Raw genomic sequence first — 15,963 nt, forward strand, 5'->3', positions numbered from 1 at the left:
ATGCTTCAATATCATCACTAACATCAATAGGCTCCGAACCAGAGGGCTGATCAACACCCTTCAAATGGCGTTGTGAACGACGAGTGGAACCCTTGGAAGCAGTAGCCTTGGTAAAACCTTTAGCATTCAGGACATTCACATACCCAGAACCCTCGAACCTATAATCAGAACCCCTAACAACTGCATCCTCACCAGGGGTAGCAGCAACATCATCAAAAGCAACATCGGAAGTGTCATTGCTTTTTATAAAGTCAAGGGCAGACATAACTGCAAAATAAACAAAAAACATATAAGCAAGCAAAGAAATAAGAACACAAGCACATGAGAAAAATAAATGCATACCCTTCCCATCTCTCATGAGCACCGGGTCTCGATCACGTTTTTCCCACAATTTACTAAGACCCAATAATACTAACAAATGCTCAAGAAAGGGACGAAGCCTTGAAGAACACTCCCTAAGAGTTTCTAAATATCAATTATTTATATCAGACACAGAAGGCTCAGGTTCGTTCAAAACGGCATCCGGGTGTCTACAAACAAGTTTGAAGGGAACAATCTCCTCAGACACCCAGAAAAACCGATCTTTCCAGACCCCAAGTGTAGAAACCATGGACGAAATCAAACAGGTATCAATTTGAGTGGTCTCGAAAGTAAACCAATCACCATTCTTGGCAAGCCGGAAGAAACGACGGAAAGACAACAGAGTAGGATCATACCCGGAAGCCCGACACAAAATTTCAAAATGCAAAACCCTAGCCATTCCAAGGGGGTGAACTTGACCAAAAGATATGCGATAATATTCCAAAATATTTAAGACAAAGTTTGAAAACGGATGACGAAGATTCGAGAACTCAAAATGCCGACAATATAAAACGATTGAACCAGGAGGACACTGATCGATAGACTTATCACAAGCCGGTGCAACCGGTTTAAACTTTGTCCCTATTCCCCACTCCATACAAAACAAATCGACTTCCTCTTGAGTCATTCGGGAAAACGATTTTGCCAAATCCTTACGAGCACCCATGATATGAACAATTAAAAACAAAATAAGCAAAGCGAAACTGACCTGATTTGAAAAAGGGGAAAACTTGAGAGAAAAAAGGAGCAAATAATGTTCTTCTGGTTAAAATATATCAGTTAATGAGATAAGAAAGAAATATAATTAGGCAAGGGAAATTAAAACCGCCGCCTGACAAACTGCCACATGTCTTGTCAAACTGTCTTGTTAAAAATCAAAAATCACAAAACCGTTTCCAACCCTTCAAGCCTTGAACCCTTGAAGCCTCTAGGCAGAAAAACACATGTATAAAAGTCAGAAGTCTTTGAGCTCATTCCCCAAAAATCTCTGACTTGGGGGGCTGATGATGGGGGTAGCCCAAAACCAAAAATAAATGACTTCAATACATGAATGCCCAAAAGGCAAAATGGTTCAAAGGTTAAAAACTTGGGGAACTGAAATAAAGTAACACGGAACAGTAAGTAGTCATGTCTCTGGATTACTTCACCAACTCACCAGCCGCAAAAGTAACGCAGGTCCTCAGAGCACACTTTTTTATCCACGGGGCAAAAGGCTTCAGCCCCCGAAAGGGTAAGTCCCTCACTGCAAGCATGGTCACTAGTCAAATGCATTCCTCTTTGGGAGATGTCTTCTCCTATAAATTAAGCACTTCATTTACTAAGCAGACATTCCTGGCCAGCCCTGATTCCTAAGATCTCTGGTCATTCACATCGAGTCCTTGCTTCATGCAAGTCACTCCCTCTCACGTCTAACACACACACTCCTTTTGCTAGTTCATCCGAATCTGAACACACTTCAGAGGAGGATCTTTGGCAAACAACAAAAATAAACTAGTGAACCTCTCTCCACGTCTTGCAAATGTGGGGGGACCCCACGACCCGCGTTAGGTAAAGTTGAACCCTTCAACCCTTTTGCCTAAGCAGCCCAACTACTATCCTTGGTCTATTATTTGTTGCATCAACACAACTGATCAACCAACTAACCAGTTTTAGTTGAGAAACAAGAATGCAACTGATCTCAACAATTGAGTAATTGCAAATAAAGAATAGGAGAATCCAATGGGTTATACAAAAATGATCAGTTTCTAACGAAGAACATACTTTGGTAATACTCAACAATCTATCTAGTTGATGTTACTGTGACAAACAGTTAGATAATCTTAAATTTCATTGTCAAATGATGTCAACTGATCTCTCCTCTATACATAAGTTATGTATTTTATAATTGTAATTTGTGTCTGATAGTATATGTGTGAGATTAGAGAAAAACAAAGAGAGAGTTTAGAGACAATAGTCAAGGGGAGTGATTTCATTCATTAATTATGTCTTTGTAATCATTTCTTGGTTCTTCAATTTAATTTGTAGTGATCATTTAGAGATATGTTCTAATTGTAAATTGTCTCTGATATAGTATATTTGTGAGCTTAGAGAAAAATCAAGAGAGAGTTAAGAGATAATAGTTGCGATTTCATTTATTAGTTATGTCTTTGTAATCATTTCTTCTTTCTTCAATTTAATATGTGGTGATCATTTAGAGGTTGTAGAAGTTGGGCTGATGTGCGCAAAATGCATCATATAAATTACATCAAACAAGGCATAAAATCGACTCTTTTTCGGTACTAATGTTGGAAAAAGCATGTTTCTTTATTTACTTTTAATTTACAGGATCAAAAGAGCTTAGATGAATAAAAGGAACAAATTAACAGCATAAACCAACACAAATACAAAGAAGAAGGATTGACACGACTCGCCGAACCCCCATCCACATCCAAAACAACAAAATAACAAAAACAGGAGCGTTGGAATGGGTACGTGCCCACCAGGCATGGGGCCGTGCCCAGTCAAGATTCCCTACAAAAAAATATAACAGCAAAAGACAAACCAACACGGGGCAGTGCCAACCCAACATGGGCCGTGGTCAACTCTAAGAGTCACAGAATCTGTGATAGTACAACAAGTACACTAACCACGCGGCCGTGCTATGACACCACGGGTCGTGTTGGTACAAGACCTGAAATCTGTAGTTAATGAAGGGAGAGAAAGAACAGACCACGAGACCATGCCAGGTGGGCACGGGGCCATGCCTGTCCTCTGTTTTAAGCTATAAATAGAGGTGGTTGGTTCAAAAGAAAGGCATCCCTTGGCAAACAACTTCTCTCACACTTGCCATCAGTCCACCACCACTACAACACCAACACCCACCACCATCATCCATTTTTCATCTTTTAGAGTGTGTAGTAGTCTTGGGATCCAAGATCGATTGTAAGAGTTCTTGTCAAACAAAGGCCATGCTTGGCTAATCTCTTATATCACTTGGTGAAGACAAATCTTTTGTGTATTACTTTTGATTTCTAATCTTTAGCAACTTTTTAATTAGGTATGTATAATGACTTTAATGACTAGCTTTTTATATTGAAAGTGAACTTTGGTTAAACATTTCTTCATGTTTCGTTGGTTCACTCATTCGTGTCTTTACGGTCTATATAAAGCAAGTTAACTACCTGGAAGGGGGTTAGAAGGGTGTTTGAGTAAAGTTCTTGCCTCATTCAGAGTATAGATCCTGCGAGGACTTGGTTCAAGCTTATTAGGATTTTTTTGAGGCAGATAGCATCAAATCGGGGGAAGTAAGAACAGCTTGAAACCCTTAAAAATAAACTACTATTAAAACTTTATCCAGCCTTGCGGGACTGTATCCCTGCTGACTCAGACCAATATAGCCGAGGGTAACGTAGCCTTCACAAGAGGGGCCTACTACTTTTCGCATAATAACTTATTTAATTATCTTTCAATAATCCGACCTTGCGAGACTGTATCCCTGCTGACTCAGACAAATATGGTTGAGGGTAGCGTCGCCTTCACAAGAGGGGCATGCCTCTATAACTAAGATAATCTCTTTAAAAGTCCAAAGTGCGGAAATCATCAAAGGTTACATAAAAGAGGAGTTGGAACCAAGTGATTCCTTCTTGTCTATTTGTTTTTCATTTCATTTACGTTTTTTTATTTCTATTTTATCTTTTAGAACTTTCAAAACTTTTATCAAAATTTAGTTAGATTAGACGTTAACGGTAAGCCATTATTAAAAGCTCTTGTGTCCTTGGACGACCTGGGTATCTTACCATCACTATACTACGTCTATTATGGGTGCACTAGCCCTAACGTGTGTAGAGTGGTAGTATTGTATCGTGTTTTATAAATTTAAAGCTTGATCCACGAGTAAAAAGTGCTTAAAATATAATCTAAAATTTATACCCACGCTCGACCATGTCAAGTTTTGTGCGCAAGGATTTTAAGGAAGCTTAAAAATAACGTCTCAATCAGTTTTTTTTTCTTTTTCCTCTTTAATTTTTTAGGATTTCTCTTTGTTTTTGCATTTTATACATTTTTCTACAGATTGCAGCACGGGGTCGTGCCAGATCTGACACGGGTTGTGCCCAGATCTAAAACAAAAAAAAGGTTTTGTTTTCTAAGCTACAAAGGGACATACACGGGGCCGTGGAGGTGTAACACAGGGCCGTGCCCGACATCCACTAGCTAGGGATCCAGAAAAATGAAAACTTTAACCCAACACGGGGCTGTGTTCATTGACCACGGGGACGTGTTGAACCATCTGATCAACAAAATTTTGTGTTTTTTTATCACAGAAACTGGGACTCAGTCACATAGCTCGTAACTCAACTTGGCGCATGAGCTCTAGTTCCGACAAAGACATAAAAGAACCACTAGAGGAACCCGAACGCCTTTTAAGAAAAAGACTAAAAGCAAAAAACCAACAAAAAGTCTCGGACCTGTAGGTCCCCGTAACCGTGCGGATCGTAACAGAATCGTCGATCCAACCTAGAGTGCGGAATCCTCTAGATCAGATTTCACAGAAAAACAAGTAGAACACGAATCACTTTAAACCCGATCTTTATTGATTATCTTCGTAACGATTACAATCAATCAAGATCCTAATTCTTCCAAGCCGTTGTCTTTCACGAATTCTCTCCAAGTGATTAAGGTGATTAGAAGATTAACCTAAACCCTAATGCTAAGCTTTGTTTATATAGGACAAAGCTTTGCATATGGGCTAGGTCATGGGCAAGGCCCATTTCGCAAACCCTCCCCCACATGTGGGTTTGGTTTGGCCCAATCACTCTTAATTCACTATTACAAAGCTAAACTCGCTAACTGTTTATCGTTTAACTAATTACAAGATATCCAAAGACCAAATCTAAGCTGTTGTCACAAAACATGCACCAACAAACTCCCCCTTGACAATAGCTCGCAAAGGTAACTTCAGTCTTCAGAATCTCACAGTCTTTTGGTCTTTGGATAGCTTCAGCTTCAACAGCTTCTGTCAGCAACAGACTCCCCCTAAGCTGATGCATCCAATCACCAAATCTTCAAAACAGTAGCACTTGAGTAAACTTCAGTTCAGCATTTGAATAGCAATCTTCAACTCTTCAACTGTGTTTGCAATGTAGAAAGGAGGTTCTATCATGCATCCAAGCAAACTCTCATCTTCACAGCAACTCTTCAGCAACATACAGCTTCAATCTGTATACTATAAAACAAACATCTCGAGAAACCATAAGAATTTTTCAACATAAGTTAGACAAATTATTATTATTCAAGAGATAGTTAAACTGTATCACAGATTAAGCACTTTCCAATTCAACACCAACATGCACAAATTTTAAACAAACACTATATAACCTGCATGATCAAAAAAAAAAATTTGAACCCACTTTCTAACACAGTCTCCCCCTATCGGTAACAATTCCTCCAAGAATAACAGTTTTCCGTACATTAAGAATTTTAACAGAAAAAGACACTATTTTTGTATTTTCTGAAAGCAAATAAATAAGCGAAAGCAATAAACACTCTATTTTTGTGAGAATCACCGGTAAGAAGATCATATCAGCACAATCAAACTGTTTTCACACTATAAGTTAATTCTTTATTTAATTTTCGTGAAAAGCAGTTCAAGATGATTACCAGTATGTTTGTCCTCTTAAACAAAATGCATGAACATTTCAAGTACCATTACCGTATAATACGTTAAGGTAATTTAAGAATACCAAAATACGAGCGTGTCCCACTTCAGGATGTACCCCCGCGATCAAGGTATGCACAAAGATTCATCGTAGTAGGTGAGTATACTGATGTCATCCTTTAAGATATCCTGACTGTGTCTAGGTCTGCATATAATCTGTTTTATAATGTTTTGATTGCTTTACTATGAACACCCAAATAATTACTAATCAATTCCTAGAAATATAAACAACACACTCTATCATGCAAGTGTCTTCCCTACCACATATTTCACAAGTCTAATCCAGATTTCTGAAATCTTAACTGGGAATAGGTTGAGAAAAGAACAGAATAGATCTTTAGCAAAGATGGTATAATATACAGATCAACTGAGATTTTCTCAGTTTGATATAGGTTTCTTGGGTTTCTTTTGGGCACTTGAGGGCCTCTTTCGGGTGTATTAGATCTATAGCGCGACAACGTACAGCTAGGTCAGCATGTATCTGGATGCAGCAGAAGCTGTCGTTGCCTAGCACCTCCAGGTCAGCATATATCTGGATGCAGCAGAGGAGGTACACGACTTTTTTCAGAGAAGATTTCAGAATCAGATCAAAATTGTGTGTATCGGGACAACATACAGACATTCAAGTAGAAATGAGTTAATTCCAAGTGACTCTCTTTTCTGGGGTCATGTACAATTTTAGTTCTGAACAGAAGAACAGCCAAGATATCACCAGATGAAATAACAGTATAAAGACCCAAAACTTCAGATTTTGGCAATCTATCAGCGCAAGAATTAAGGTCATTAAACCATACACCACTGATGTGTTCCCCACTCATACTCAGGGCATTTAGGTTTATATCACTTTGGTAAGTTGATTATTTCATGCTTTTGCCTACTGGTACATCATATGATTCAGCTGCTATCACACTTAAGCAATTTAATTCAGTTTGAGTGTGACAGTCTAACTTGCTGATGTACTATCATTTCTTCTTTTTCACACAGTGAAAACTCATTTCTGATTTTCTATTTTTTTATGTTTTTGATTTTTTTTCAATGTTTTTGTATTTTTTATTTTTGAAAAAAGCAGTAAACTATTTACAAAATTCTTATGAAAAACCGGTTATTCAGGATTCCTCATCCCGTTGAGTTCGAATAAGTGTTCAAAGCGAGCTCTATCAAAAGCTTTAGTGTAAAGATCAGCAAGGTTATCTTCTGTGTCGACTCGGTGTAATTCAATTAGTCGTTTTTCAGCACAATCCCGTATAAAGTGATGACGTATGTCAATATGTTTAGTTCTACTGTGCTTTACGGGATTGTTTGTGATTGATATAGTGGCATTATTATCTATCATAATAGGAGTACGAGTGAAATCCAAACCGTAATCGCGCATCTGCTGTTGAATCCAGAGAACCTGAGAGCAACAGCTACCCGCAGCAATATATTCAGCTTCACACGTAGAGGTAGACACACAGGATTGCTTCTTGCATTGCCAAGACACGATCCTGCCTCCTAAGAACTGACAACCACCTGTTGTAGACTTTCTGTTCGATTTGCATCCTCCAAAGTCTGAATCAGTGTAAGCAACGAACCTCAGATCACTATCAGCTGGATACCACAGCCCAAGTTTAGGTTTCCCCTTCAAGTAACGAAGAATACGCTTCACTGCTTTCATATGTGACTCTTTCGGATTCGCCTGATATCTGGCACACAAGCATACAACAAACATGATGTCAGGTCTTGAAGCAGTCAAGTACATCAGAGAACCAATCATCGCCCTGTATTGAGTAGGATCAACATCTTCAGTACTTTCATGATCTGGGCCGAGATTGTGGTTTTCGAAAATGGGTGTGTTGTGAGTAGAGCAATCATTCATTTTGAATCGATCCAAAATGTCATACACATACTTCGTTTGATGAATAAACATCCCATCCTCCTTCTGTTCAACTTGTAATCCCAGAAAGTAAGACAGCTCACCTATAACACTCATTTCAAACTTGCTCTTCATCACCTGTTTAAACTCCTTACACATGTTTTCATCTGATGACCCAAAGATGATGTCATCCACGTATACCTGTACCAACAGAAAATCTTCCTTCTTTCTCTTTATGAATAGTGTACTGTCAATCTGACCTCTTTCAAAACCATTCTTGAGCAGATGTGTAGACAGTGTGTCATACCACGCCCTGGGAGCTTGTTGTAATCCATACAACGCCTTATCAAGTTTGTACACTCGATCTGGATAGTCTGGATCAACAAACCCTTCTGGTTGTGAGACATACACCACTTCTTGGACTTTCCCGTAAAGAAATGCACTCTTCACGTCTAGTTGGTAAACTTTAAAGCCCTTGAAGGAAGCGAAAGCTAGAAACAAACGAATTGCCTCCAACCTTGCCACTGGTGCAAACACTTCATTGTAATCAATCCCTTCTTACTGATTGAACCCTTTGACCACTAACCGAGCTTTATTGCGTGTAACAATACCTCTTTCATCCTTCTTGCACCTAAATACCCGTTTAGTGCCAATCTCTTTTTCACCTTTCGGAAGGTCCACTAATTCCCAAACCTTCAACTTCGCAAACTGAGCTAATTCCTCTTGCATAGCTTCAACCCATGAATTGTCTTTAAGAGCCATATGAATGTTCTTCGGCTCCTCTTGGGAAATAAAGCAACTATACAAGCACTCATTCACTATCCCAGTCTTCTCAATCGAAACAAATAACCCAGAATTCGTTGCTATGCTTCTTCTAGTCTGAACACCTGCAGTAGGATCTCCAAGTATCATGTCAACTAGATGATCTCTATTTGCTCGTGTAGTAGCAACAGCATGGACTTCTAGATTATCACCCTGGTTAGATCCAACCTCCCCCTGAATATTCTGATTTGCAAATGGATTAACGAAATCCTCCCCCTGATTGGGTTCTGGTTCACTATCGCTTGAATCAGGATCAGCAGCACTGTGGGAAGTTTCCGGAGCATCTGACATATCAACATTTGATCTAGGCATGAACTCGCCTTCATCGTCCTCACCAATCACTGTTTGAATCAGCTGAGAATCATCTGCATCAGAAACCTCAGGAATATTAAATGATTTAAAAACACTTTCATAATCATATAATATAGCAGGACCACTCGTTGATTGTTGAGGTTTGTAAGAAGTAATTTCTACATTGAAAACAACCTCAATTTTACCAATTTTTAGATTAAAAACCCTTTTATTTGGTGTGCCAGGCACGTAGCCTAGAAAGTAGCCATCGTCAGCCACCTCACCGAATTTTTGTTTATCTTTGTTTCGCACAATGGTGCAGGGTAGTCTAAATGGTTCAAAGCCTGTTAAGTTTGGTTTTTCGTTAAACATAAACTCATGACAAGTTTTGTTAAAACGTTTAACGGTCTTTGTTTAGGACGTAGCAAGCTGTATTCACAGCTTCTCCCCAGAAAAGAACTGGTAGCTTTGAATCTGAAAGCATAGTCCTAGCGGCTTCAATCAACGTCCTGTTTTTCCTCTCAGCGACTCCATTCTGTTGAGGCGTATAAGGAGCAGAATATTGATGCTCAATTCCCTTTCGAAGACAATAGAGATCCAGAATACGATTCTTGAACTCCGTGCCATTATCACTCCTTATCCTCTTGATCCTTGCATCATGAACGTTTTCTAATTTTGTAAAAAGATCTATCAGCATCTCTGTTGTCTCATCTTTTGTACCTGAAAAGAAAACCCATGAATAACGTGAGTAATCATCGGTGACAACAAGACAATAGTACTTTCCACCTATGCTCCTCACGTTCACTGGACCGAATAAATCCATGTGAAGTAATTCGTAAGGGGCATTAATGGAATTTACTGTTTTAGATTTATGAGGTTTCTTGTGTTGTTTTCCCTTTTGACATGGAAGACATTTGTCTTCCACTTGAAACCTCAGCAATGGTACCCCTTTCACTAGCTCATTTTTAATAATGTAATTCATTTTGCGGTAGTGAATATGAGCCATGCGTCTGTGCCACAACATAGATTCAGCTTCAGATGCTTTTGACAGTAAACACGCCACCGCTGCAGTTGGATCTTTGGCACCCATGTCCATGACATAAGTATCATTTTTCCTTGGTGCACGCATTACTATCCAATCATCCAGAATGACCAAACCCGGTTTTAACACCAATGCCTCAGTATTTGTAAAGTGGACCGAGTGACCCTTGTTGCAGACTTGTGACACGCTCATCAGATTGTGTTTCAGCTGCTCAACATAGTTCACTTTGTCCAATGTGATCTTCGCATTCATCACTTTTCCTCTTCCAGTAATCCTACCACCTTTAGCACCAGCAAAATTAACATGTCCACCATCATATTCTTCAAATTCAGAAAACAACCTCGCATCCCCCGTCATGTGCCTGGAGCAGCCACTATCAACATACCATAAGTTGATAATCCTCCTTAGCAGCTCCTGCACACACCAACCAAAAATTAGTTAGAGTGGGGGACCCAAGCCTTGATGGTCTTGGGTCGTCCAGATTCATCAACTACAGGAACATCCATCCAATGTCCATCACTCCTAACTGGAGTCTTAGATCTTGGACCTGTTGATGGAAATGGGGCAGGATTTCCATAAGGTCTCTGGTCCTGAGGGTTCCTATATGTGTTTGGACTGTGTGACCTTTGAAATCTTGAGTTTTGATTCCAAGAAGCTTGATTGTTATAATTTCTAAAGCCATTGTTATAAAAAGTTCGACCACCGGGTTTTTGGTATCGATTTTGATATTGACTTTAACTTCTGAAATTATTTGAATTTTGGTTGTTCATTCTTGGTGAACTACTTCTAGGTCTCTCATATCTGCCTGATGGAGATTCAGGCTAAAATCGTGGTTGATTTCTTTGAAAACGAGGAACTTGGAGAGTTCCTTTTTCAGCCTTATCTACACCACCAGCAACACCCTGTTGTTGCTTTGGAGCAGATTTCTTTGGAGAATTTGATACTTTCTCCTCACTATCACCTTTCTTCTCTGGTGATTTTCCTCTTTGTTTTTCACTATCTTGTGCTTCAACCCTTTTGTTAGGACAGCAGCTAGCTACATGTCCCTTTGTGTGACATTTGAAGCACGATCTCCTTTTCGAAGACTTCTCACCTGAAGCCTTTGAACTAGATTCTGGTTTTGATGATGATGCTTTAGAAGGATTTTGATCAGTTTGCTTAATTTCAGATTTTTCTATGTTTTTGTTTTTAGCAAACTCTACATTTGATTCTTTTTCAATAACAGCTGTTTCGGTTTTCATGTCACTTCCTTGAACAAAATTAACCTTTTTAACAAAAGTTTGGTTATTGTTTTTAGAAGGTGTATTTTTCTTTTTAAAAACAGATTTGCTGTTATTTTCCTTCTTAGCATCATTATCTACAAACACATCACCTTGACTGGATGTGAAACTACTTGGTGATGTTGACAGAAAGTCTGTGAACTCATCTTCATCAGGTAAGAAAGAATAGTCATGACTAAGAGGAGGTGGGACTTCATTAAAGCCCTGGAATCCCACAGTCTTCTTGTCATTACTCTTTTTTAACCCGCCCATCATATGTTTCATAACAAAAGTAGAATCCCTGAATTGACCTAATTTCTTTTCAAGTTCAACAATTTTAAGTTGTGCATCTGACAACTCTTTGTTTTTATCAGAAATCTCTTTTGTTTTCTCAGCCATCATGTCATGAGTTAAGTCAATGACTTGAAGTTTTTCATTCAGTTTGCAGGTTAAAGCTTCAATTTCAGCTTCATAGCCTTTTATCTTTTTCAAATATGATGACTCATTTCTTTTAGCAAAGAAATTTGATTCTTTTACGTTAGACATTTCGCTCACAAGACTTTTGTTTTGAGTTGACAATTTGTCAACTTCACCCTGTAGTTCACGACACTTTAAACAAACAGAAGTAGTAGAGTTACTTACCTCTCCTGTCGATTTTTCTGAATTTGCCATAAGAGCAGCAAGTTGAGCTTCCATTCTTTTGATAATTTCATCTTTCTCTTCATCTTCCATTTCATGCTCAGACTCTTGTTTTTCATCTTCAGCATCTGTTGTCTGATCAACCTTCTGTACCTCAGCATCACTTTCTTTCTCAGCATTTGCTTTAGTTTCAGCTTCTTCAACTGGCACGATCTCTGCCATAAATGCTTGTGTAACATTCTCATCATTTTCCAAGTGAATGCTCCAGTCATATGAACCCTCTCTTGCAGTAGAGATCAACGCCCTTGAGTTAGAGTTGTTTGATGCATTTCTATTGTTTGAACTCTGGCTCGAAGTCTCATGCTTTTGTTTCTGACATTCCCTAGCAAAGTGACCATAACTCTGACAGTTAAAGCACCTGACTTTGGCCTTGTCAAAACCTACATTCTTCCCCACAAACTTCCTTCCAGTTCTATTCATGAACCTCTTCACACGTCTCGAAATCATGGCCATCTGCCATTGTAAATCCATCTCTTCTAGATCATCAGGGTCAATCTGATCATAGTCTTCATCTAAAGTAGCAGGATCATATATCTTCCCCTGAATGTAGTTCTCATAAGAGGCAACAAACGAAGCAAGTAGTGCAAGATGTTCTTCAGCAGACTTCACACTCATAGGCATTGACTTTGCACTGCTTGTTTGCTTAGAAGCTGATGGCCTCTTAACTCCTGTTGATCCTCCTGAAGCAGCTACAAAGCACACATCACCATCTTCATTAACTGTAACCTGCTCATTATCACACGAAAGAAATGTAGTAGCAGAGTCGCTAGAAGCATCATGTGATGAAGAAGATGTAAGCCCATTGTAGATCCCTGGATCTTGAACCTGATCATATCCAGTGTCCTTCTTCTTCATACTGAGCTCATAAGCTCTTAGCTTTCCAACAACTTCTTCTAGTTCCTTTGTGTCATAATTTGCTTCTCCTTTAATCATTAAGGTGTAGATATCCCACTTAGTAGGAAGAGCATCAAGCAGCTTATCATTTTTCTCTATGTCAGTATAGCAATCTACATCATAATTATCCAGCTCTGACATCAGATGGTAGTATCGAGTGATAATGTCCTCAAGTGACTCATTCTTCATGTACTTAAACACAACAAACTGCTTCTTCAGAAGATCAACTTTGTTTTTCTTGACATCAGGATTTCCTTCATATCTCTTCTCTAGAGCATCCCACATTTCCTTTGAAGTAGTGTACTTCTTAAAGGTATGTTTGATACTATCAGGTAGGGACATCTTGATGGCAGCCAAGGCTCTCTTTTCAGCCTCATACATCTTTTTGTCATTTTCCTGCATGTTCACATAGGCTGTGACACGAGGTCTGCCCTCAAAGTCATGAGTAGGATTTGTGTACCCATCAACAATACAGATCCACATACGAGTGTCCTGATATTCAATGAAGGATTGAAACCTATCCTTCCATGTCAAGTAGTTCTCCACCTTCATCATCTTTGGTGGTTTGTTCATCGTGCCAACCTCATGTTCCATCCTTAAGAGTTCGTTCAATTTAGTCATGTTCGACATTTTAACGTAAGCAGACTGGGAAAACCGTACAAATTTTGTCCGAAATCTGTTTCTACCAAATTATACCGTTGGACTCGTCTCGAGATTACGATTCCAATGAGATATAATGTCGAAAACCTTTTTCGGAATTTTCCAGAGTCCCAACGGTGCAAACGGTTTCCTGAGATGAGCTACGGTTAATTTCCTAATCACGAAACAGTGAAATTTTTCTTACGCAAGCCAAGAAAAATTCCACCTCGTTCGAAATGATCAGAAAAGGTCCGAAATGGTCAGGAATGTTGATGGTTATCCGGAATGATCCGAAATGGAGATGATTTTCCGAAATGAACACCTTTTTGTCCGAAATGCACTAGTCAGATCTGAAATGAAACACTCTGATCCGAAATCAATCACTTTCTGATCCGAAATGGTACTCAATGATCCGAAATGAAACAGATCTGGTCCGAAATTCAACAGTTTTGTCCGAAATGGTTGAATTCTGGTCCGAAATGCAACCCTTCAGTCCGAAATGCAACCCTTCAGTCAGAAATGGATCCGAAAATGATCCGTAATGCTTGTTTCTGGTCCGAAATTGCTTGTTTCTGGTCCGTAATTGATCCGAAATCCTTGATTCCTATAAGAAATGATCCGAAATCATGGTATTTTATCCGAAATCAACAGTAAAACACGAACACAACCTTCAAAAACGTCCAAAAACGCCGATTTTTCTGCAGAAACGATTCTGAACCAAGCCAATCAAGAGCCGAATGCTCTGATACCAATTGTAGGTCCTCGTAACCGTGCGGATCATAACAGAATCGTCGATCCAACCTAGAGTGCGGAATCCTCTAGATCAGATTTCACAGAAAAACAAGCAGAACACGAATCACTTTAAACCTGATCTTTATTGATTATCTTCGTAACGATTACAATCAATCAAGATCCTAATTCGTCCAAGCCGTTGTCTTTCACGAATTCTCTCCAAGTGATTAAGGTGATTAGAAGATTAACCTAAACCCTAATGCTAAGCTTTGTTTATATAGGACAAAGCTTTGCATATGGGCTAGGTCATGGGCAAGGCCCATTTCGCAAACCCTCCCCCACATGTGGGTTTGGTTTGGCCCAATCACTCTTAATTCACTATTACAAAGCTAAACTCGCTAACGGTTTATCGTTTAACTAATTACAAGATATCCAAAGACCAAATCTAAGCTGTTGTCACAAAACATGCACCAACAGGACCAAAACCCTCCCACGGCGGATCAAAGTACTTTAATAGATTACGTACGGCCTACGGTTGGTAATCTTGGAGTCGCTATTAACCCGCCAATTGTCGATGTTAACAACTGTGAGCTTCGAGCCCATCAAATTCAAATTCTCCAAAATTCCGCCACCTTTCACGGCCTACCTGACGAAGATCACCATTTACATATTACCAATTTCTTGGAAATATGTGACACCTTTAGAATCAATGGGGCCTCCAACGATGCCATCCGGCTCCATATGTTCCTATTCTCACTGAAAGACTGAGCCAAGGCCTGGCTCAATACCCTCCCAAGTGGATTCGTCCACACCTGGGATGAACTTGCCCAAAAATTTCTATACAAATATTTCCCTCCCGCTAAATGGCTAAATTAATGAGTGAAATTAATTCATATTCTCAAGAGGACGGGGAATCTTTGTATGAAACTTGGGAAAAGTTCAAAGAGTTGTTAAGGAAATGCCCTCATCATGGTTTAGAAGTGTGGCAATAAGTCTCGACATTCTATAATGGACTTTTGCCACATACAAGACAAATCCTTGACTTAAACTCCGGGGGCCTACTTGGTAGTCATCGTCCGAAATTTATAATCAAGAAATTGTCCAAAACAGTTTTAAATGGCACAACCCTTGGGGCTCAAAATCCATAGCCCCAGGAGCCCATAAAGAGGATGAAAATACATCTTTACAAGCCCAAATCGAAGCTCTATCTTCAAAAATAAAAAAAAAATAGAATTAACAAAAAATGCTTCGGTTATGGCTTGTGAAGGGTGCGGTGGGCCACATGAAAACTGCAGTTGTATGACAGATAGGGAAAATCAAACGGAAATGATAACACCTTCAGCCCTGAATGGCGAAATCAATCCAACTTTGGTTGGAGGAATTTGGGGGATAGCAACCAACAAAACCAAAACCAATAATCCAACTTTCAACAACCCCGAAACAAGCAACTAGGTTTCCAACCACAACAACAAGGCGGAAGAGAACTTGAGGACCTCATCACTCGCCTTTTATCCGAATTTGATAAAAAATACCCGGAAAGGTTCCAACAAACTGAAGCCGAAATTAGGAACCAACAGGCTAGTATGCAAAATTTCGAAAAACAAGTAAGCCAACTTGCCCAAAATTTCTCTGAGAGACCACAAGGAGCCTTGCCTAGTAACACCGAAACTAACCCAAA

At 39.3% G+C, this 15,963-nt stretch overlaps 1 non-coding gene across 1 annotated transcript; it reads right to left on the reverse strand.

Moving 5' to 3' along the window:
• Positions 1 to 15,154: 15,154 nt before the first annotated feature.
• Positions 15,155 to 15,261, reverse strand: LOC118488508. The gene has a single exon (XR_004885049.1). It is a non-coding gene; the product is annotated as a small nucleolar RNA R71 (small nucleolar RNA).
• Between the last annotated feature and the right edge of the window lie 702 nt (positions 15,262 to 15,963).

Source organism: Helianthus annuus, chromosome 16, assembly GCF_002127325.2.
Source record: "Helianthus annuus cultivar XRQ/B chromosome 16, HanXRQr2.0-SUNRISE, whole genome shotgun sequence".
Taxonomy (NCBI): domain Eukaryota; kingdom Viridiplantae; phylum Streptophyta; class Magnoliopsida; order Asterales; family Asteraceae; genus Helianthus; species Helianthus annuus.